We start from the raw sequence: 23,739 nt of genomic DNA, 5'->3' as shown, positions 1-23,739 counted from the left end.
CCCTTAGCGACCCCATGGACTGCAGCCTATCAGGCTCCTCCATCCATGGGATTTTCCAGGCAAGAGTACTAGAGTGGGGTGTCATTGCCTTAGCACACAGTCTTAACCACTGGACCGCCAGGGAAGCCCCTCCTCCTAACCTCTTACCACAGTAGTGTTCAGGACTCACTTTGGTCCTTGCCCTTCCTTTCTGCTCTACCCATATTCACTCCTCTGTGATCTCATTGGGAAAGACTAGAGATCTCTTCAAGAAAACTAGAGATACTAAGGGAACATTTCATGTAGAGATGGGCAAAATAAAGGACAGAAGTGGTAAAACAGAAGCAGAAGATATTAAGAAGAGGTGGCAAGAATCCATAGAAGAACTATACAAAAAAGATCTTAATGACCCAGATAACCATGATGGTTGATCATTCACCTAGAGTCAGACATCCTGGAATGTGAAGTCAAGTGGGCCTTAGGAAGCATCTCTACAAACTAAGCTAGTGAAGGTGATGGAATTACAGCTGAGCTATTTCAAATCCTAAAAGATGATGATGTAAAAGTGCTGCACTCAATATGTCAGCAAATTTGGAAAACTCAGCAATGGCCACAAGACTAGAAAAGGTCAATTTTCATTCCAATCCCAAAGAAAGACAATGCACAATTGCACTCATCTCACACGCCAGCAAAGCAATGCTCCAAGTTAGGCTTCAACAGTACGTGAACTGAGAACTTCCAGATGTTCAAGCTGGATTTAGAAAAGGCAGAGGAACCAGAGATTAAATTGCCAACATCCGTTGGATCACAGAAAAAGCAAGAGAATTCCAGAAAAACATTTACTTCTTCTTTATTGACTCTGCTAAAGCATTTGACTGTGTGGATTTACAACAAACTGTGGGAAATTCTTAAAGTGATGGGAATACCAAACCACTTTACCTGCCTCTTGAGAAATCTGTATGCAGGAAAAGAAGCAACAGTTAGAACTGGACATGGAACAACAATGGACTGGTTCTAAATTGGGAAAGAAGTACGTCAAGGCTACATATTGTCACCCTGCTTATTTAACTTATATGCAGAGTACATCATGCAAAATGCTGGACTGGATGAAGCACAAGCTGGAATCAAGATTTTTAGGAGAAATAACAGTAACCTCAGATATACAGATGACACCATCTTTATGGCAGAAAGTGAACAGGAATTAAAGAGTCTCTTGATGAAAGTGAAAGAGGAGAGTGAAAAAGCTGGCTTAAAACTCAACACTCAAAAAACTAAAATCATGGCACCCGGTTGCATCACTTCATGGCAAATAGATGGGGAAACAATGGAAACAGTGACAAACTATCTTTTCTTGGGCTCCAAAATCACTGCAGATGGTGACTGCAGCCATGAAATTCAAAGATGCTTGCTCCTTGTAAGAAAAGCTATGACCAACCTAGACAACATATTTAAAAACAGAGACATTACTTTGCCAACAAAGATCTGTCTAGTCAAAGCTATGGTTTTTCCAGTAGCCATGTACGGATGTGAGTGTTGGACCATAAAGAAAGCCAAGTGCTGAAGAATAGACGCTTTTGAACTGTGGTGTTGGAGAAGACCCTTGAGAGTTCCTTGGACTGCAAGGAGATCCAACCAGTCCATCCTAAAGGAAATCAGTCCTGAATATTCTTTGGAAGGACTGATGCTGAAGCTGAAGCTCTGATACTTTGGCCACCTGATGTGAAGAACTGCCTCACTGGAAAGTCCCTAATGCTGGGAAAGATTGAAGGCAGGAGAAAAGGGGATGACAGAGGATGAGATGGTTGGATGGCATCACTGACTCAATGGACATGAGTTTGAGTAAGCTCCGGGAGTTGGTGATGGACAGGGGAGCCTGGTGTGCTGCAGTCCATGGGGTTGCAAGAATTGGACATGACTGAGCGACTGATCTGAACCAAAATAATACTACCTGTATAATTAGATGATTCCCATAGTTATTCCTCCTGCCCAAATCTGACTCTCCACTTAACACATGAAGAAGATCTAAAACCTTATCTCCTCCTAAAGGTTGATCCACCCAGTCTTCTCCAACTCAATAGCAATATCACATTTCCAGTTGCTCAGGTTAAAAGCTTAGAATCATTTTTCACTTCTCTTTTTCTCTCCCACTCTATATGCTATCCATCAGGAAATCCTTTGGGCTCTGTCTTTTTAAAATATCCAGAATCCAGCCTTTTCTCACTCCCTCCTTTACCTCTGCAATACTTCAAGCCACCACTATCTCTTACCTAGTCTGTAATGGCCTCCTTGTTCATGTCTCTCGTCACCCTGGCTCCTGCAAATCTATTCTCAACACAACAGACTTTGTGATCCCTTTCAAATATAAGTCATATAACAACATCCCTCTACTCAAAACCCTTCAGTAGATCTTTTTTTTCACAGAAAGAAAAAGCCAAATCTTCACAATGGCCTACAAGGCCCTACATTGCTTCTCTAACCCATTGCTTCTCTAACCTCAGTTCATTCCATTTCAGACATATGGGCCTTTTTGCTGTTCCCCAAACATGCCAGGCACGCATCCACCTGAGGTGGAATTCCCTCTGTGTGAAATTCCTCTCCCCAGGCTATCCATATGTTTAACTTCCTCACCTCCTTAAGTCTCTGCTCTTACATCACTTTGTAAATTAGGTCTGTCAAAACCACCCTGTATAAATTACAAACCACATCCCCTGTACCCCTTTCACCCCTTTCCATCCTTTTTTTTCTTTTTCATAGTATTTACCACTTCAAAACACTACTTAATTTACTTATTTTTTATGTACATTCCATTTTATTAGTCTCAACCAATAGAAAGCTAATTCCACAAGGGCACAGACTTTTGTTTGTTCAATATTGCAAGCACCTAGAGGTCTTGATATACAGGGGGAAGTCTGATATTGTTGAAGTAATAAATGAATAAGCCCAGCACAATACCTAGAGCATAATAGATGACTACCAAATATTCAATAAATGAGTGAATGAATAAATGAATGGTCCATCTATCACTAAGCTGTGAGCTTTTCATGGGCAGAGAAATGACTTATCTTTGTTTCCTCATTACCCAGGACAGTAATGGAGATTCAGTAAATGTTGGTTAAATAAAAGAAAAAAAAACACCTGAACACAAGTGAGGTGAGACTGGAAATGTGAGGTGCCAGCATGCTGAGGTTCATATACTAAGTATCCTCTTTCTTCCATGGCCACTCCCAGGTTGGCGTGTTCCACTTCTGGATCTTTCAGGACATAATTCTCAATGACTAGGATGCAGAGATCAGGTAAATGTGATAGAGGAAGGGCCACCTTACTGAAGAGGGCTTTCCTGTAGGTCCTAACTAAGGCATCACCATCGGACCACTCATGCAGGTTGGGCGCACTGTGAGTCCATAAGTAATGGATGCAAACCAGGCTCCTTCGATGTCAGGCTTCCAGGTCCCAAATTCTGATAATCTAGAAACTGGAAAATCAAGTTACTTCAACAAACACATGCCTTGTATTCCTCCTTTCAAGGCTCACATCTCAATGGGGAAGGCTGGCATTGGTTCAGATACCTTTGCAACCCATCATTCATTTCTAACACGGGGAGGAGGAGGGTGAAATGACTCCTTATATACCATCGTAGGGTCGGCTGCTCCTACCTGCCACACCCTCCAGTCAAGAAGGAAGCAATCGACCTTCCAGAGCCCTGCTTGCTCTGGAGAACATAGAGGTAGAGGAGGCAGGAAGGGGGTGGTGCTGAAGGTGAGCTGGTGCCAACCTGGAAGTCAGGCGGGAGGAGTGAGGATTCTGCTCCTGCCTCATTCCATGACCTTGGGTGAGTGAGTTCACTCTCTGGGCCTTGCTGCTGCTGCTGCTAAGTCGCTTCAGTTGTGTCCGACTCTGTGCGACCCCATAGATGGCAGCCCACTAGGCTCCGTCGTCCCTGGGATTCTCCAGGCAAGAATACTGGAGTGGGTACATTTCTTTCTCTGGGCCTTAGTTTCCTCATATTTAAAACTAAAAATTTAAGCCAGATAATCTAACTATTTGCTTGTTATAAAAATTTAAACTATTATTAACCACTCTAATTTGACCATTTGACAGGACAACATTGTCTGCATATACCTCTCAGCAAATTCATCTTAATCTCCTCATCCTCAGCTCAGCTGTCATTTACTCATAAAACTAAACAATCCTGGTGCCAACTATGTGCCAGGCATTGTGCTAGGCCTGGGTGTACAGCTGTGAATACGACAGACACAGTCTCTGCCCTCAAGAGTCTATGGCCTAGCAGGGAGTAGATATTTGACCTCCAATGATGTTTCAGTCACTGCCATGAATAAATTTGAGAGAGAGTGGAAGTGACTATGGTGGTGCTAGAGATGGAGCAGAGTTATGCCTAGTCTGGGGTTTCAGAAAATCTTCCTGAAGGAAGTAACTTCTGAGCTGAGCTCAAGACAGACGGGAATGAACTGGAGGAAAAGAAAGGGCATTTGAGAGACAGAAAAGAGTGCACACAAGTGCCCTGAGCAAGGAGTCATATCTTGTCAAGGCCAGTGTTGCGCAAGAGCAGAGTGAGGACCAGATGGGCAGAGAAATGGACTAGAAGAAGTCTTGATATACAGGAGGAGCTCCAATATTGTTGATGGAATGAATGAGCCCAGCACAATGGGCCACATAGGCAAAAGTAAGCCCACATAAGGCCTTCAAGAGAAATGTGGCTTTTAATGACTTTTAAAAAAACTCATTATTATCATTGTTTTTTTGCCATATGGTACAGCATGCAGGATCTTAGTTCCCTGACCAGGGATCAAATCTGCATCCCTTGCATTGAAAGTGTGGAGTCTTAACCACTGGATAACCAGGGAAGTTCTAGATGTTGTCTTAAAATATGTTAAAGTTAGTGAAAGAGGCTGGAGCAGAGTAGGGGCAGCAGAGTGAAATGTGATCAGACAAATGGAGAGAGCAGCATGGAAACATACACCACCATATATAAAATAAATAGCCAGTGGGAATTTGCTCTGTGACTTAGGGAGCTCAAACCAGTGCTCTGTGATAACCTAGAGGGGTGGAATAGGGTGGAAGGTGGGAGGGAGGGCCACGAGGGAGGGGACATATGTATACCTATGGCTGATTCATGTTGATGTATAGCAGAAACCAACACATTATTATAAAGCAATTATCCTTCAATTAAAAATAAATGATTTTTTTTTAAAAAGTTTGCTATGTGGAGAATGAATTCAAAGGGGCACAGGTTAACACAAAAGAGCCAGTAATGAAGCAACTGCAGTGAAACAGGTAGAAAATGATCAGTATTTGATATGGGTGATATCAGTGGAAAAACAGATAAATTCAGGAGAAATTTAGGAGGAAAAAGTGATAAGATGAGAGGAGCTGTGAGGGGCAAGTGATAAAGAAGAAAGTACCAAAATGCAACCTAAGTGGTTAAGTTAGGAAACTTAACCAGAGGACCAGAAACTCAGAGGACCAAGTTTGGGAAGGGGGTGATACTATTAGTTCAATTTGGGACATCCTGAGTTTAGGACTGCTGTGAGATACCAAGTAGAGAAGATGAGTAAGAAGGTAAATATATAAATCTGGAGCTCAAAGGTCTCCAACTACAAAATTGAAGGTGTGAATTTGAGAGTCCTCATAGACACAATAAGTAAAGCCATAAAAACAGCATATGAAGACAGTGTAAGAGACATAAAGAAATAAGGGCTTCCCTGGTGGCCCAGTGGTTAAGAATCTGCCTTGCAGTGAGGGGACAGTGGTTCAATCCCTGGTCCAGGAGGATCCCACATGCTGCAAGGCAACTAAGCCTGTGTGCCACAACTATTAAGCCCACGCTCTACAGCCCATGAGCTGCAACTGCTGAAGCCTTTACCCCCTAGAGCCTGTGCTCCACAACAAGAGAAGCCATTGCAGTGAGAAGCCTGTGCGCCACAACTGGTGAATAGCCCCCATTCATCCCGAGTAGAGGAAGCCAGCACATAGCAACAGAGACCAGCAGAGCACCCCACCCCAAGAAAAGGAAAGAAAGAGAACCAAGGATGGAGACTTGAGAAAACCTCACATTTAAAACCCGAATAGAGAAGAAAGAGCTAAAACATAAGAAATAAAAGAGAGAGAGAGAATACAAATGAATGGCCAGAGACAGGAGCAAAAGTAAGATTTGACATCATGGTAGCCAAGGGAACAACATATTTCAAGAAGCCAGGATTAGTTAATCCTATTAAAGTGCTGAGAGATGAACTTAGAACATTTTTGATGGAGGGGGAATTGGGGAAGAAGCCAAAGGGTTGTGAGAGGAGAGGTCATGAAATAGAGACAAGATATTAATATATAGACTGTTCTTGCCTCTGTGAAAGAGGAGAGAATGATAGGCTGTAGTTGAAGAGGGGAGATATTTGAATATATTGAGAAATGGATAGAAATGATTCAGCAAAGAAAAAGACAGAGGAGTGACAGTGGAGAGAAAGAAAAATAACAGTATCAGGAGCCTGAGAAGGTGACAAGGGCTAGACTATAGGGCAGAGCTGGAGGACTGGCCTCAGATGACGAGACAGCTCCTCTGTGCATCAGAATGGAGGGGGACAATGTTCACAGCTGCATTACTTACAATTGGCAAGGTATGAAGCAACACAGGTGTCCATCAGCAGGTAAATGGATAAAGAAGATGTGGTATGTGTGTGTGTGTGTATATATATATATATATATATAATGGAATACTAGATATATAGACATATAGATATATATAATGGAATACTACTCGAGCATAAAAAAGAATAAAATTTTGCCATTTGTAGCAACATGGATGGACCTGAAGGGCATAATGCTACGTGAAATAAGTCAGATAGAGAAAGACAAATACTCTGTTATATCACTTATATGTGGAATCTAAAAATAAAACAAAAAAGAATCAGACTCACAGATACAGAGAACAAACTATTGGTTACCAGTGGGGAGAGGGAAGGGGAAGAGGGGCAATACAAGGATAGAGAGGAAAGGGTTATTATAGGTTCTATGAAATCATGTGTGTGAAACTTTTGAAAATTGTAAAGCACTATAGAAGTCAAAGAATCATTCAATTAATAAAAGAAGGAGGAGGGAGGGGGAGAGGAAAAGAGCATGAAGGTCAGTGTATACTCAACCCTCCAAACACACAGTCATAAGGTCAGTTCTGCTAATGTTTTCCAGAGAAAACCTCCAAGTCTACAGGCCCTCATCCTCTCGGTGAGCGGTGTGGATCACAGGAAGCAAAGAATCCCTGTCGGCCCTGTCTTGACACCTCATACAAATCACACTGCCTCCTCTGCCCTGCTCACGAGTCCGAACAAGGCCAAATGGGAGCTGCTTCCAGCCCTGAGGTCCACGGATAATGTGACAGGATCTCTGCAAGAAGGCCCAAGTGTAACCAGATCAAACCTGGGGACATGACTGAAAACAGCAGTGAAGGACAAGAGACCTCACAAAGTGCCAGCCATATCGACAAGGGATCAGATGGGTGTGTTGAGAGGGAAAAACAGCCCCGTTCTTTCACGCAGAGACTTCGGAAGGGGCAGAGGCTGCCCAGCTGCCTAGCAGACTAAGCTCTTATTTTGCACCCTGTGGTCCTTAGGGAGCTGCCTCCCATGTCACTGCCCAGGCACCTAACCTACCATTCCCCCAAGCCTGGAATCTAGAGGAGTTTCTCCAGCTCACTGTCCCATAACCATAACTGTGACTCTAGGACAAGAATTCAATCAGCATCTTTTAGCCCAAAGTGCAGAAACAGCACTAGGACACAAAGCTTTAAGAAGACCAGTGCTTACCAAGGTCACAGGAAGGAGAAGTCCAACACACAGAGGCTGCCAAATTCCTGGTCAGCACTTGACCCCTACAGATCAAAACCAACACTCCCCACCTTCTGCCATCCAGGCCCTGCTCCCCCAGTCTGCTGTCTTTCCAACCCTTTGGACACTCCTTCCATGAACCGTAGAGAGAATACTTGCTTACAGTGCCAGTGCTTCTAACAAAAGCTCATTCCTCAGGGAAAATCAACACAAAAGCTTAATTCCACCCAAAGAACTGTAGCAGGAACCTATTTAAGAATGCTGCCTCTTAAGTCCCTGTCACCCAGAGTTTCCAAAGCACTGGGGGAAAAGACAGAAGGAGAAGAAAAGGCAGGGAATCACGGGGAGGTGATAACTGACACTTAGCCAACTGTCTATAATAAGCAAATGACATAATAGAAATATACACAGCTTTGGGGAGAGATGCTGCAAACATGGCCCTAGCAGGTCCAGGGGCTCCGGGGAGTCACGCTGGGCTAGAAACCCGGTTATTTCTAGGGCACCAAGCAGCATCTGACCTGAATCAGGAGCCTCTGGAAGCAGGGCCAGAGGGCCAATCAGAGGCTGAGAAATACAGCACAGCTCCAGCCAGGGGCCTTGGTCACCGGCCTACATCCAAGGTTGTGCATGCGTGCTCAGTTGTGTCTGACTCTTCATGACTCCACGGACTGTAGCCTGCCAGGCTCTTCTGTCCGTGGAATTTTCCAGGCAAGAACACTGGAGTGGGTTGCCATTTCCTTCTTCGGGGGATCTTCCCAACCCAAGGATCAAACCTGACTTTCCTGCATTGGCAGGTGGATTCTTTACCACTGTGCTACCTACGAAGCCCTTTTCCCAACCCAGGGATCAAACCCAGGTCTCCTGCATTGCAGGTGGATTCTTCACTAGCTGAGCCACAAGGGAAGCCCAAGAATACTGGAGTGGGTAGCCTATCCCTTCTCCAGCGGATCTTCCCAATCCAGGAATCGAACTGGGGTCTCCTGCATTGCAGGCAGATTCTTTACCAACTGAGCTATTAGGGAAGCCCCAAGTTTGGGCAGGGGAAAAAAAAAAAACACAGAATTCTTCAAAGACCTCCATCCAGTGATGTCTTGAGTCTCCTCATCAGCCAGGAAGAAATGCCCAGGTAATCAGTAAAAGTAAGTAATCCCCTTATCGTTCCTCTTTGTTTCCAAACTGACTCTGCCTAGAAAGCATGGTTCAGACGAGCATCATCACTTAGAACCCAGTGCGGCCAGCTTGGAACACACCTCAGCTAGTGTTTCATTCCTAGCTGTAGCGTAGGGAAGGGAAAGTCCACTTTTGTAGGTTGTTGTGAGAGTCAGATGAAGTCATATCTGCTTGGAAAATGTTAATGCCTCTTCCTTACCCCTCTTTACCTGAGGATTTACATTCATAACCACACATTCTCAGTCTACATTCCCTGAACCTACAGCAGAGGACAAGGCTGAGGGGGGTTGGGGGTGGGGGAAGTGGCTCAGAAGGCTCTTTGCCATTCAACTTAAAAGATGGAAAGTCCAGGAACTTCCCTGGTGGTCCAGTGGTTAAGACTCAAGCTTCCACTGCAGGGGGAGCAGGTTTGATCCCTGGTTGGGGAACTAAGATCCCACATGCTGCACCACGGTAGCCAAGAAAAAAAAGGGTGGAAAGTCCACACTCAGATGCTCAAGAAGATATTGAAGTAAGAACTGGTATTAATAAAGAAGCTCAGAATTTGCAATTGTGTCCAAAGAGCTTTCAAAAGGTGAAAGAAAACAAGAATAGAATTTATTCTAAATAGAACCTTTACAGACAGTATATTGGTAGTCCTGTCACTTAGAGGGTTTATGTTAGAGGTTTACAAGACAGGGATAGGAGACCCAGCTTCCCACCTTCTAACACCCCAGGGTCCAAGACAGTCAAATCCAGGGTAATATAAAGTATCCATGAACCAAAACACATCTCACCTTCCACTTCTAGGTAGAAGCAGAAAATGACAACAAAATTGTCACTAGAGATTTTTTCTTTAATCAACAGGCAGGATAGGTCCTAAGATCAGGACATATATATTCAAACCAAACTTTTGCTTGCAGAGATCTGTGCAATGAGAAAAGATGATGACACATGACAAGATATTCAAGGACAGAAGCATTCTATAATTACTGAGACAGCAAAATGTCCCAATGTATTTTAGCAAGATCTTCTCTAGTAAAGGTTGAGAGAAAATAGTGTTTCATGTAGAAAAAAATTTGTGTAAGTGGTCCACCTAGTTCCCAGAAAAGAATTAGCTGGTTTCATCACATCTACTATGCTGTCAGTTGTAAGGCATGGCCAAATTTCAGAGGTGTTAATGTATGGAGTCGGGGGAAGTGCATCAGAGAGCCAATGAAACAGGATATACCTGCCGGAGGAAATAGTCTATGTTGCGAATCATATTCCCACTCTGTGGCCTTGCCCTGTAAGTCCTTGGCAGAGGGACCATGAAGAGGTTATGCAAAAGGCTCTCCCAGAGCATTAATCTTTAAGAGTTAGCAAACTGGTTAGTCATTGTAATAATAACAGCACACTCTGATACGGCACCTTGCAACCTCAAAGCACTTTCACAGACGTTATTTCCTGTAAGCCTCACAATATCCCTGCTAGGAAAGAAAAGCAAATATCACTAACCTTCTTTTTCAGTTAAAAATAAAACAGATGCCCAAAGTTCAGTTGTCCTAAGGTCACAGATCTAGTAAGTGGCAAACTGAAGTTTAAAGCGACATCTCTCTCCTAGGACTGTGCTCTGTGTTATGAGACACAGTCTGAGGTTAGGACCATTCCTGCATGTCCACTGAAAAAGTCAAAGAGTTAATATCTGACCTCTGTACTTTTAAGTTCCATCTCTACTCAACACTTGTCCTAAGAATGATGCTTAAAGGCCTAAGAGGGGGCTTCTCTGGTGGTCCAGTGGTTAAGAATCCATCTTGCAATGCAGGGGACACCGGTTCAATTCCTGTTACAGGAAGATCCCATATGCTGCAGAGCAACTAAGGCCATGTGCCAGAACTACCGGGCTCTACAGCCTGCGAGCTGCAACTACTGAGCCCACATGCCTAGAACCCATGCTTTGCAACGAAAAGTCACCTCAATGAGAAGTCTGAGCACCACAACAAAGAGTAGTCCCTGTTCACCTCAACTAGAGAAAGCCTGCACAAAGCAGTGAAGACCCAGTGCAGTCAAAAATACATTTAAAAAAAATTTAAAGGCCTAAGGGGTATGGAATACTAGAATGGACCATGCTTTGACTCTCCACTGGGGGTCACCATCTATGATGTCTTGATCTAAGAGAGCAATCTCCACCACTCAGGTATCCCGTCACACAGGGATTCCCTGAGATAATCATCTCTGCATCCATAACAGGAGTGTGGTCTCGTGTCTTGTCAATTTCTCCTTTAGTCCAGGCAGAAGGGTCCCAGGACTACTGTCTTTATCTACTTAGGGAACAAAGACCATAAGAACTTTATTTACCCCTGCCCAGGGTATGGTAGCAGAGGGGCATGGGGCTGGGAGACCCTTGAGCAAAGTCAGAATGGTCTCCCCATCTAGGAGAGGAACGACCACAGCCCACAAGCCAACAGGCCTTATTTTAGGAAATATTTAGGTTGATCCCCAAGTAAGAATAGCCTAGATGTATGTATACATAAAACAAACGGGCTCTCTCCTCAGCCCTCCAGCCCTTCCTTCCTACAGCCTTCCATCCAAGAGTCCTCTACTCTTCCAGCATCAGCTATGCACCCCTCAGCCATGGACCTGGGATTCAATGTCTCCAGTCTGATCCTCCCCAGACCTCCACCAAGGAAATGTCAGCCTTCTCTGGTACTATTTCTCCAACTCATGCTTTATGTTGCAACCTAACGAACCACTTCCCATCCTAGTTCAGATCAAACAATTACTGAGCTACATCCTATGCTATGTGCTGATCCCAAAAGATGTTTTGAATTTTCTTTCTTCCAAAACTTTATCCAAGCTTTTGTCTGTACCAGGAACAACCTTCCTTCCCCTACCACCAACAACCAAAGTCCAACCCATCTCCCAAGCTCCTTCTCCTTTTCTCATGTCTCTAACCAGACGTGTCTCTAATAAATGTGGATTTATGATACATGTATTTATCTTCCCTATTATTTATGTGCTGCCCTCTCCTGTAGCACAGAATCTAGTATTCTTAACAACAATTTGACCATCTGCCATTCCCTCACTAGAACTTTACAAGCTCTCTGATGGTATATCCATGTCACACTCATTTTTACTTTTCCTGCAAAGACTTCTGCACTAAGAAAGCACCCAATAAATGTTTGGCTTTCTATTGTCTATTGTATTTTCTAGTTGGGTGTCCCATAAACTGGAGGAAGCCTAGAATAATGGTCTGGACTCAAAATTCTGGCTCTGCCATTTATTTATAGCTTCATGACCTTGGGCAAGTTAGTTCAGCTCTCTTTATGCTTGCGTTTTCCCCTTTGTAATAAAGAGGATAATAACAGTATTTATTTCATACTGTTATTATGAGAACTAAATGAGTTAACATTTATAAAATGGTTAGCACAGTGCCAAGTACATCATAAGTGTCAAATAAGTGTTCATTAAGTAAATAAAATCACTACCAGACTCATTTTCCTCCATAAAATTACTTTTCCTCACAAGTTCTCCATTTTTGCTAATGGCACTATGATTTTCCCCAGCTTTCCAAGATTAAACCTTGACCCCTTTTATGCCTGCTACCCAGTCCCTCACCACATCTCACAGAGTCTGGGAGGAAACAGGATAATTTACCTGCCTCTTCTCCCAGGTTCCCTGCTTCAAAGACTATAATTCTCTCCTTGATCTCTCAAGCATCTGTCTCTCCCCAGATCCAGTCCACTCTGAATTGTGTAGACAAAGTATTTGCAAACATTCCTCTCTTCATATCATATCTCTGCACCAGTACCTACAATGGCGCCATATCACCTCCAGACCCAAGTCCAGACTCCTCAGCCAGTCTCTGGAGACCCTCCTTAATCCAGTCCTGCCCTAATCTTATCTCTCCTATGTCTCTACCCCACATTAATCTCCTCATGGTTCTGGAAAGACTTCTTGCTTGTCTCTGCCTCTGCTCATATTGTTCTTTTGGCCTAGAAGCTTTTCCCTTATCCTCCTAAATCCCCCAAACCTATTCATTCTTCAAAACTAACCTTTAACCCTGTACTTCCCTGATGGTACAGTGGATAAGAGTCTGCTTGCCAATGCAGGGGACATGGGTTTGATTCCTGGTCTGGGAAGATTCCACATGCCATGGAACAACTAAGCCTGAGCACCACAAATACTGATCTCACGTGCAGCAACTACTGAAGCCTACGCCTAGAGCCTGTGCTCTGCAACAAGAGAAGTCACCGCAATGAGAAGCCTGGGTACCACAACGAAGAGCAGCCCCCCACTCACGACAACTAAAGAAAGCCTGCACAAAGTGAGGAAGACCTAGTGGCCAAAAATAAATAAAATAAAATGCTGATTAAAAAAAAATAACCTTTAGATCCAACACTATCCTAGAAAATTTCAGCCCTCATAGATCTGATTGAATCATCTTTGAATTCTACAATCTATTTTCCCTTTTGTAATTATTATATACCTTTTGCTTTACATCACTTGTTATTGATTCATGTAAATCTGATATTTCCCAACTAGACTGTAAACCTCTCCAGAACAAGATACATGACTAATAGACATTCCCCGGCATCCTTCAAAGAAAAGAACAATGGAGAGCTAAAAATACAGATCTATTAGCCAACATTTGATGATGAACTTGCCTCTCCCTTTCTTTGGGAGGCAGGGAAAGGGAAAGAATGGGACCGCTTACCCATCCAGCTGATCCTATATGCTATGTTCACAGATGGTGTGGGCAACCCTACCTGGGGAATTTGCTATAGCCAAAAAGCCTGCTCTCTCTGTTGACAAACGCCAACAATCACTGTAATCTAGGCTGCCATATGGTTCACCCAGCCCTGTAGCAAAATCGGTTTCTCGGGGATATGAAGAGACCAAGCAGGCTAGCTCTCTGATCTATGGCAAGGAGGGAGGTCGCCTTGAGCCAGCCCCGCCACAAACAGGAAAGCACAGAGTGTCCAGGGCAATCAAAGCTCGAGAAGATGCAAAACTCGCATTCCTGAGACTCCTGGCCTGGAATCCTGCAAGCTGAGCCCAACAACCCCCCTCTCTCAAGACTCTTGCGACTCCCCAAGAGAAATCCACAGGTGGCCAAGGGCAGACAGAAGATGTGGCCCTGCTCCCACTGTCTAGAGAGAGTGGCCCAAAGTTGTCATTTAATTTCTGTTTTCCTAGCATGTGGTCCTGAGGGCCATTAACAGAGTAAGACAATTTCATCCCTGAGCCAGCTGTCTTAATTTAGGAGGGACACTCCCCATTTTTTGATCAACTATTCATCATTTTTCCCATTCTCCCTCCTATGTGGATTTCAAAGGCAGGAAGAGGTCAGGCCTCATCATCTTCCTAAATTGCCCTAACCCCTCCCATCTAATTATCACAATCATAGACTTGGGGAGGCTGTTTGCATTTGATACTCAGAATGGAATATAGGGCAAGTCCAGCTTTAAGAAAGCAATTTCGCACTCCAGGCATCCATACGGTCCCTCAGCCCAGGATTTGCTAGAATTTTCAAAGTGAAACTATAAACCAAGACAGGCTCTATTTTGAGGGCATGACTTACCCAGTTGGCTTGAAACAACACTCTCTCCACCCCACTTCTCACAGCTGAAGAAGAAAGCCTCATTTGTCAGCTTAAAACAAAGCCCAGGGTATAAGAACAGCCTGCACAAGGTCATACAGAAAGCTGTGGGCTGAGACTGAACTGGGAGGCTGATTTCAAGGAAGGATGCTCATCATTTGAAAACAAAACAACAAAAACACCTGACAAAGCCTGAATAGTCTCCTCTTCCTTAACTAGGGACACCGCCCAGATTCTCCTCCTGGCCACCTAAAAGCAGCTCCTGTCACTTTTGACTGCTTGATTCAGATTGCAATTCTGCCCCCCACTTGTCCCTAGTCATCCTGTCTACATCCTAAAATCCTAATAGTTCCTACTCTTCTGTGGCAAAGCAGAAAGCTCTGGGTACAAAGAGGACCCTGGATAAATGACTTGCCTTCTCTTAACTTGAGCTAATTTTGAACCAGCTCTCCTGGCCATGCTCCTTAGGTATAGCACATGTAGGTACCTAAAATCACATAGGAGTAGAAAGCATTTCTTCACTTATTTCCCCCTCAATTCATATTTATTGAGCTCCTATAGCATGCCACAGAAAACTAGTCAATCTAATCACACTAGGACCACAGCCTTGTCTAACTCAATGAAACTAAGCCATACCCGTGGGGCAACCCAAGACGGGCGGGTCATGGTGGAGAGATCTGACAGAATGTGGTCCACTGGAGAAGGGAATGGCAAACCACTTCAGTATTCTTGCCTTGAGAACCCCATGAACAGTATGAAAAGGCAAAATGATAGGATACTGAAAGAGAAACTCCCCAGGTCAGTAGGTGCCCAATATGCTACTGGAGATCAGTGGAGAAATAACTCCAGAAAGAATGAAGGGATGGAGCCAAAGCAAAAAGAATACCCAGCTGTGGATGTGACTGGTGATAGAAGCAAGGTCCGATGCTATAAAGAGCAATATTGCATAGGAACCTGGAATGTCAGGTCCATGAATCAAGGCAAATTTGAAGTGGTCAAACAAGAGATGGCAAGAGAGAATGTCGACATTCTAGGAATCAGCGAACTGAAATGGACTGGAATGGGTGAATTTAACTCAGATGACCATTATATCTACTACTGTGGGCAGGAATCCCTCAGAAGAAATGGAGTGGCCATCATGGTCAACAAAAGAGTATGAAATGCAGTACTTGGATGCAATCTCAAAAACGACAGAATGAGCTCTGTTCATTTCCAAGGCAAACCATTCAATATCACAGTAATCCAAGTCTATGCCCCAACCAGTAATGCTGAAGAAGCTGAAGCTGAACGGTTCTATGAAGACCTACAAGACCTTTTAGAACTAACACCCAAAAAAGATGTCCTTTTCATTATAGGGGACTTGAATGCAAAAGTAGGAAGTCAAAAAACACCTGGAGTAACAGGCAAATTTGGCCTTGGAATACAGAATGAAGCAGGGCAAAGACTAAGGGCATTTGCCAAGAAAATGCACTGGTCATAACAAACACCCTCTTCCAACAACACAAGAGAAGACTCTATACATGGACATCACCAGATGGTCAACACTGAAATCAGATGGATTATATTCTTTGCAGCCAAAGATGGAGAAGCTCTATACATTCAGCAAAAACAAGACCAGGAGCTGACTGTGGCTCAGACCATGAACTCCTTATTGCAAAATTCAGACTTAAATTGAAGAAAGTAGGGAAAACCACTAGACCATTCAGGTATGACCTAAATCAAATCCTTATGATTATACAGTGGAAATGAGAAATAGATTTAAGGGCCTAGATCTGATAGAGTGCCTGATGAGCTATGGAATGAGGTTCGTGACATTGTACAGGAGACAGGGATCAAGACCATTCCCATGAAAAAGAAATGCAAAAAAGCAAAATGGCTGTCTGGGGAGGCCTTACAAATAGCTGTGAAAAGAAGAGAAGTGAAAAGCAAAGGAGAAAAGGAAAGATATAAACATCTGAATGCAGAGTTCCAAAGAATAGCAAGAAGAGATAAGAAAGCCTTCTTCAGTGATCAATGCAAAGAAATAGAGGGAAACAACAGAATGGGAAAGACTAGAGATCTCTTCAAGAAAATCAGAGATACCAAAGGAACATTTCATGCAAAGATGGCTCGATAAAGGACAGAAAGGGTATGGACCTAACAGAAGCAGAAGATATTAAGAAGAGATGGCAAGAATACACAGAAGAACTGTACAAAAAAGATCTTCACGACCCAGATAATCATGATGGTGTGATCACCGACCTAGAGCCAGACATCCTGGAATGTGAAGTCAAGTGGGCCTTAGAAAGCATCACTACGAACAAAGCTAGTGGAGGTGATGGAATTCCAGTGGAGCTATTCCAAATCCTGAAAGATGATGCTGTGAAAGTGCTGCACTCAATATGCCAGCAAATTTGGAAAACTCAGCAGTGGCCACAGGACTGGAAAAGGTCAGTTTTCATTCCAATCCCAAAGAAAGGCAATGCCAAAGAATGCTCAAACTACTGCACAATTGCACTCATCTCACACACTAGTAAAGTAATGCTCAAAATTCTCTAAGCCAGGCTTCAGTAATATGTGAACCGTGAACTTCCTGATGTGCAAGCTGGTTTTAGAAAAGGCAGAGGAACCAGAGATCAAATTGCCAACATCTGCTGGATCATGGAAAAAGCAAGAGAGTTCCAGAAAAACATCTATTTCTGCTTTATTGACTATGCCAAAGCCTTTGACTGTGTGGATCACAATAAACTGTGGAAAATTCTGAAAGAGATGGGAATACCAGACCACCTGATCTGCCTCTTGAGAAATCTGTATGCAGGTCAGGAAGCAACAGTTAGAACTGGACATGGAACAACAGACTGGTTCCAAACAGGAAAAGGAGTTCGTCAAGGCTGTATATTGTCACCCTGTTTATTTAACTTATATGCAGAGTACATCATGAGAAACGCTGGACTGGAGGAAGCACAAGCTGGAGTCAAGACTGCTGGGAGAAATATCAATAACCTCAGATATGCAGATGACACCACCCTTATGGCAGAAAGTGAAGAAGAACTCAAAAGCCTCTTGATGAAAGTGAAAGAGGAGAGTGAAAAAGTTGGCTTAAAGCTCAACATTCAGAAAACAAAGATCATGGCATCCAGTCCCATCACTTCATGGGAAATAGATGGGGAAACAGTGGAAACAGTGTCAGACTTTATTTTTTGGTGCTCCAAAATCACTGCAGATGGTGACTGCAGCCATGAAATTAAAAGATGCTTACTCCTTGGAAGGAAAGTTATGACCAACCTAGATAGCATATTCAAAAGCAGAGACATTACTTTGCCAACAAAGGTCCGTCTAGTCAAGGCTATGGTTTTTCCTGTGGTCATATATGGATGTGAGAGTTGGACTGTGAAGAAGGCTGAGCGCCGAAGAATTGATGCTTTTGAACTGTGGTGTTGGAGGAGACTCTTGAGAGTCCCTTGGACTGCAAGGAGATCCAACCAGTCCGTTTTGAAGGAGATCAGCCCTGGGATTTCTTTGGAAGGAATGATGCTAAAGCTGAAACTCCAGTACTTTGGCCACCTCATGCAAAGAGTTGACTCATTGGAAAAGACTCTGATGCTGAGAGGGATTGGGGGCAGGAGGAGAAGGGGACGACGGAGGATGAGATGGCTGGATGGCATCACTGACTCGATGGATGTGAGTCTGGGTGAACTCCGAGAATTGGTGATGGACAGGGAGGCCTGGCATGCTGCGATTCATGGGGTCGCAAAGAGTCAGACACGACTGAGCAGCTGATCTGATCTGATAGCATGCCAAGAACCATGAAGGTGATAAGGAAACAGTGATACACAAAACAGTCAAATTCTTCTATCCCTGGATAATCTTCCTAAGATACTTCCCATAGAGGTTAATAAAACCCAGACTCCAATCCACACATCAGAGATTTGGTATTTTTTGTTATAAACAGCAGCAACGATGATGGTGTAAAAATCCAATGTAGCACTTTGTAACTAAACCAGGACTCCCATTATCATCTGAAGTGGCTGCCTCAGTTTACCACCTTCATACCTCTACCAACATATTACACACCTAGACCAATCTCCTTCCATGCACCAGATGTTTATTCCCAATTGCCAGTTCTAATCCCAAGGTAAGATCCATTCTCTTAAGTCACCAAGCAGTTATTAGTCAGTAACTTATATAAGTCACCAAAAACTAAGTGAGATAGAGCCTTTGCTACAGTTCCATATTGTACTCAAGAAGCTCACCATCTAGAGGACCTTACACACATACCCTTTCCCTACTTACACATACCCTTTCCCCAACCAATTACGCTAAGCAGTAGGATAGACCATTACGACCACAGAAGGAGTGGTCCATGAACTGCTGCGGAAACATGCCATGGTCCGTTTGGACTGAGGGGATCAGAAAAAGTGCTGGGGAGAAATGAGACCTGAGCTCAACCTTGAAGAAGCAGGAGGTTAGCAACTGACAAGAGAAGGAAAGGAAGAGCGTACCACACCAGAAAACATAATGTGCAAAAGCACCTCTTAATGTGTAAGAGGTGTTCAAAATTTCCAAAATAGTACATTTTGGCTATAGCAAAGAGTAAGTGTGGAAAAGTGGGCTAAAGGCTTAATGGCAGGTAGAGGTTAATTGTGGAAGGAGTTTTCTCTTTATTCTATAGATAATAAAAAGCTATTGAAGATTTCTGGGTCGGACAGTGAGAATTACTTTGTTTTAGAAAGCAAATTCCATCAATAGATGGAAGAGAGCAGAGATTCTGAAAATTGGAAATTCCATTTAGCAGCCACTGTGGCAGCCTAAGTGAGATTTAAGTACCCAACTAGAGCCTCCTGAATGAAAAGAATTAGATTGAAGATACCTGCAATAGTAAAAATTGTCACCACTTGACAGTGTATTATATACAGAGGATGGAAAGGAACCAAAGATGATTTTGCGGATTCTTTTTCAGACTTTTTTTACGAGGACAATTTTTAAAGTCCTTATTGAATATGTTATAATATTGCTTCTGTTTTATATTTTGGTTTTGTGGCTATGGGTGCATATGGGACGTCAGCATCCTGACCAGGGACCAAACCCACACCCTCTGCATTGAAAGGTGAAGTATTAACCACTGGACCGCCAGGGAAGTCCCAAGTTTGCAGTTTCTAATGACTTGGAAAAGTAGACCGATTGTTGTTATCTAAGACAGGAGTGTCCTAGACAGAACAGGATATAGTAAGGAGACTATACTGAGCTTAATTTGAGATGTGAATTGTATCCTTTGTTCAGACCTCAGAAAGGTCAAAGGCAACGCCTCAAATAATCTCTGGGACTTGTTTCTGAGACCAGTCCCTTTCCATTAAAGAACAGTGACTCCTTTAGCCTGAAGAAGAGTGTCCCGCAGCAGCCTACAGGAAGCTCACAGTAGAGAAGAGCTTCTCTTGATAAGATTTGTAGGTATGGCTTTTGTCTAATGTAAGGAACCTTGATAAGATTCATAAGCAAACCACAGATTTTTTAAAAGAAGTATACTATAGGAACACTACCAGCTTAGACTAAAAGGGACCAAACAGAGCAAAATGAAAAGCCTTTGGGCCCCAAAATATCTACAAGTAGGAATCAAGCTGAGTGTACTGTTCAAATTTTCTATGTATTATGATGTTTTGACATCTTAAAAAACCATGTCTGGCTGGAGAGGGATTGCCCCTTCTAGGGCTACCCAGTTCTTAGAAACAGCAAAGGACTCAGCCAGGAGCATGCCTTTGATGTGTAAACTAACCAGTCCAGAGCCCTGCCTCCTCCATCTGCCCTTTAATCATCCCAGGGCCAGGTACAGGAAACCAGGGACCACCTCTATAACTTAGAGCCCACCAAAATCATTCAGACTAGCCAATGCTAATCTATTCACCCTGCCCTGACTTCCACTCTCCAAGGAAACTCCAATAAATTTCAACCTAATGTTTTGCTCTCGTTCCAGTCTTCTGCCACCTGACCAAAACTTGGTACTCCCCCTGTGACCCTGTGTGGCATGCAGGGACCCCCATCTCTAGGAGCAATGAGTACAGTAAACTTGTTCTTTTGTGTGCCTCTCCTAAGTCTCCTCCTCTTGTGGACACATTTGACTAGATACCACCTAAAAGAATACAGAACTGAGAAAACTGCTTAGCTGCAAACACAGACTACATTTTATGGAAAAGGAAGGATAATTAGAGGGCAACACCATGAGCCCATTGGGTAAATCCAAGAGCAGTGGACACTTATCCCCAGGCAACAGGACTGAGCCCTACTTGTGTGCCAGGCTGGATTTCAGAACTGCTATGGACCACGACTGCTGGCTCTTCTCTTTCTAAACGAGAACATCTACCCAGATAGAAGACTAAGGAGATATAACAACTAAATGTGATATGGGATCCTAGACTGGATCCTGTGTCAAGTAAAGGCCATTGATAAGACAACTGGCAAATTTTCAACAAGATCTAGAAATGAATTAATAACATTATATCAATAGGATTAATTTCCTGGTTTTGATCATTTTATAGCTGTCTAATTTGGGGAAGCTGAAGAAAGAGGATCCTTTATATTTTTGTAACTTTCTTATAGATTAATTTACTTAAAATTTCAAAATTTTAAGTAAAAAATAAAGTCATTTAAAAACATTCAAGTATTACTAGTTTTTAAAAGGAGGCATCTGTAGCAGTTATCCTGTGTCTATACCACCATTGTATTGGAGGGCAAATGATTTATCTCTTTAGTTGACAGTCTTCAGGTCAAGAGGAACAGCATTAGAATTGCTGTCCCCAAAGAACCTCATGAAAGGAGTCTCATCTGCACCCGGATCTAATTTGGATGATGAGACCCTGGCTCTTGAGCCTGAACTTGATGCCATACAGATGAGACTTTTTGAGGGAGGAGGGTCTCGGTGAGGATGAGTTTTGTTTTGTTTTAATAAGTAAGTATACTACTACAATGGACTGTGAATGCAATGGCCAGGATGAGCATATTTTTCATGTGCAAGGAATATAAATAATTTGTGACCAGAGGGCAGACAGCAATGGTTTCAAAACATGTCCACAAATTCTTTGACAACCCTTCCATCAAGAGGTAAAGTCTAATTCTCCTCCCTTTGTATCTGGTCAAGCCTTGGTAAACTCTCTTCCAAGAAACAGAATGTGGTAGAGGTGATACTAGTCACCTCTGAGGCTAGATCATAAAAGACAATACAGCTTTTGCCTGGCAATCTCGTGGGATGCTCACTTATGCACCTTGCCACTATGTTGTGAGGAAACCCAGGCGAGGTTGGTCCCCAGCCTTCATTCCCAGCTAAGCTCCCAGATGAGAACCAGCCAGCATCAGTTGCTAGACATGTCAGAGAGGAAAATGGGAAATGACCCAGTCTCACCTACTGTTTGACTGCTCAGCTACCATCTGACCAAAAAATACATGAAAGACACTGAACTTCCTAGCTGAGCCCAGTCAATTCCCAGAACTATGAATAACAATAATGAATAAAGATTGCTATTTGAAGCCACTATATTTTAGGTTGGTTTGTTATGCTGCAATGGATAACTGAAACAACATGCCATAGGCAGTTGGAAACTGGAACTCAGCAAAATTAAGGGACTTTTTCCAAGTTCACATTGCTGGGAAGGAAGAGTCAGGATTTTAAGAAAATATCAGTCTGAATCCAAAGCCATTCTCTCTCAACTAACAATAAACATGACAATAATAGTAATTGTAGCTTGTCTGGATTGAATGTTTTCAATCTAAGCAGCCACCAATCTAAGCACTTTACATAAAGCAAACTTTAAAGTAAAAGTAACTCACTGAATCCTTATCACAATACTATGAGATAGGTATTACAATTAGCCCCACTGTACAGTTGAGGAACCTGAGACACAAAATGGTCAATCAACTTGCCTAAGGTTATTTGCAGGTCAGATGGTAAAGAATCCACCTGCAATGCGGGAGACCTGGGTTCGATCCCTGGGTTAGGAAGATCCCCTGGAGGAGAGGGCATGGCAACCCACTGCAGTATTCTAGCTGGAGAATCTTCATGGACAGAGGAGCCTGGCGGGGCTAATAGGCGACAGTCCATGGGGTCACAAAGAGTCAGACACAATTGAGTGACTAAGCACACACACATATATAGCTAATAAGTCACAGAGACAAGATTCACTCTTCACAGTTGGCTCCAGAACATTCGGCCTTAACTACTACACTATACGGAGCTGAAATTTCAAAATGGATTAGGTAAATTGAGAAGAGAACCAAGGACAATCTGTTAGGAAACATAACCTTTACAAAATTCTGAAAAGAAAAAGAGTCAGTGATGGAAGGATCTGAGAAGGAAGGAGGAGAGGAGAGAACCAAACATTATATTTCCAAAATACTGGAGCAACCACAGCAGGATCCACAAACCAGCTTCAGTCTTTATGGTTGAACAGTCAGACACAAATGGGCATGCACGCATGTAGACAGCAGCACTACTAGCCCTTTCTACTCTTTCTCTGTCAGTGGCAATGCTCACCCCTACTCTGGAATTATGAGGCTGTTATTTAACTTAAGAGATGAGAAAAGTAAACTCTTATACTTTCTTTAAAAACATGGTTCATGACCTTGGCCCAGTGAAGACCATCAAACCCACTGGACATGTGTGCATGTGTGCTAAGTCACTAAGTTGTGTCTGACTCTTTGTGACCCCATGGACTGTATCCTGCCAGGCTCCTCTATCCACGGAATTTTCCAGGGAAGAAACTAGAGTGAGTTGCCATTTCCTACTCCAGGGGATCTTCCCAACCCAGGTATTTTACCCCATCTCCTACATTGGCAGGTGGATCCATCAACAGGAAAGTCCAAACCCATTGGGAACCTTTATCAGCTTGATGTTTTCTTCCAGATACAGCACAAGTGATCCCTTCACAGAAGTAATGTAAAACCAAATGCTTTAATTCTTACTTCTGTACAACAAGCTCTGGCCTGGTGCAGACCCTTCACCAGAGGCCCTGAGGCGGTGACACCACAAAAGAGAAGCACAAAGTCCATCTTCTGTGTGGGCAAAGGTAGAACCTGGGGTAAAACTGGCCAAGGTGAAAACAGTATCCCAAGGGAAACAGACTCAGCTCCAGCTCCCAGATGCCCTCTCAGTTAGCTGAGTGCAAACCACGAACAGTGGAAACCTACTAAGAAACAAAGACGGCAAACTCCCAATCTGAGGGCCACCCATGTGCCTCT

The 23,739-nt window shown here is 43.3% G+C and overlaps 1 protein-coding gene across 3 annotated transcripts in view; it reads right to left on the bottom strand.

Annotated features, from left to right (window-relative positions):
- Positions 1 to 23,739, bottom strand: part of NRG2 (neuregulin 2) — a 194,809-nt gene that overhangs the window by 159,566 nt on the left and 11,504 nt on the right. The gene's annotated exons all lie outside the window — the stretch shown is intronic.

The sequence above is a fragment of the Bos indicus x Bos taurus genome, chromosome 7, assembly GCF_003369695.1.
Source record: "Bos indicus x Bos taurus breed Angus x Brahman F1 hybrid chromosome 7, Bos_hybrid_MaternalHap_v2.0, whole genome shotgun sequence".
Lineage (NCBI taxonomy): Eukaryota > Metazoa > Chordata > Mammalia > Artiodactyla > Bovidae > Bos > Bos indicus x Bos taurus.
This window is presented reverse-complemented; position numbering and strand designations above follow the sequence as displayed.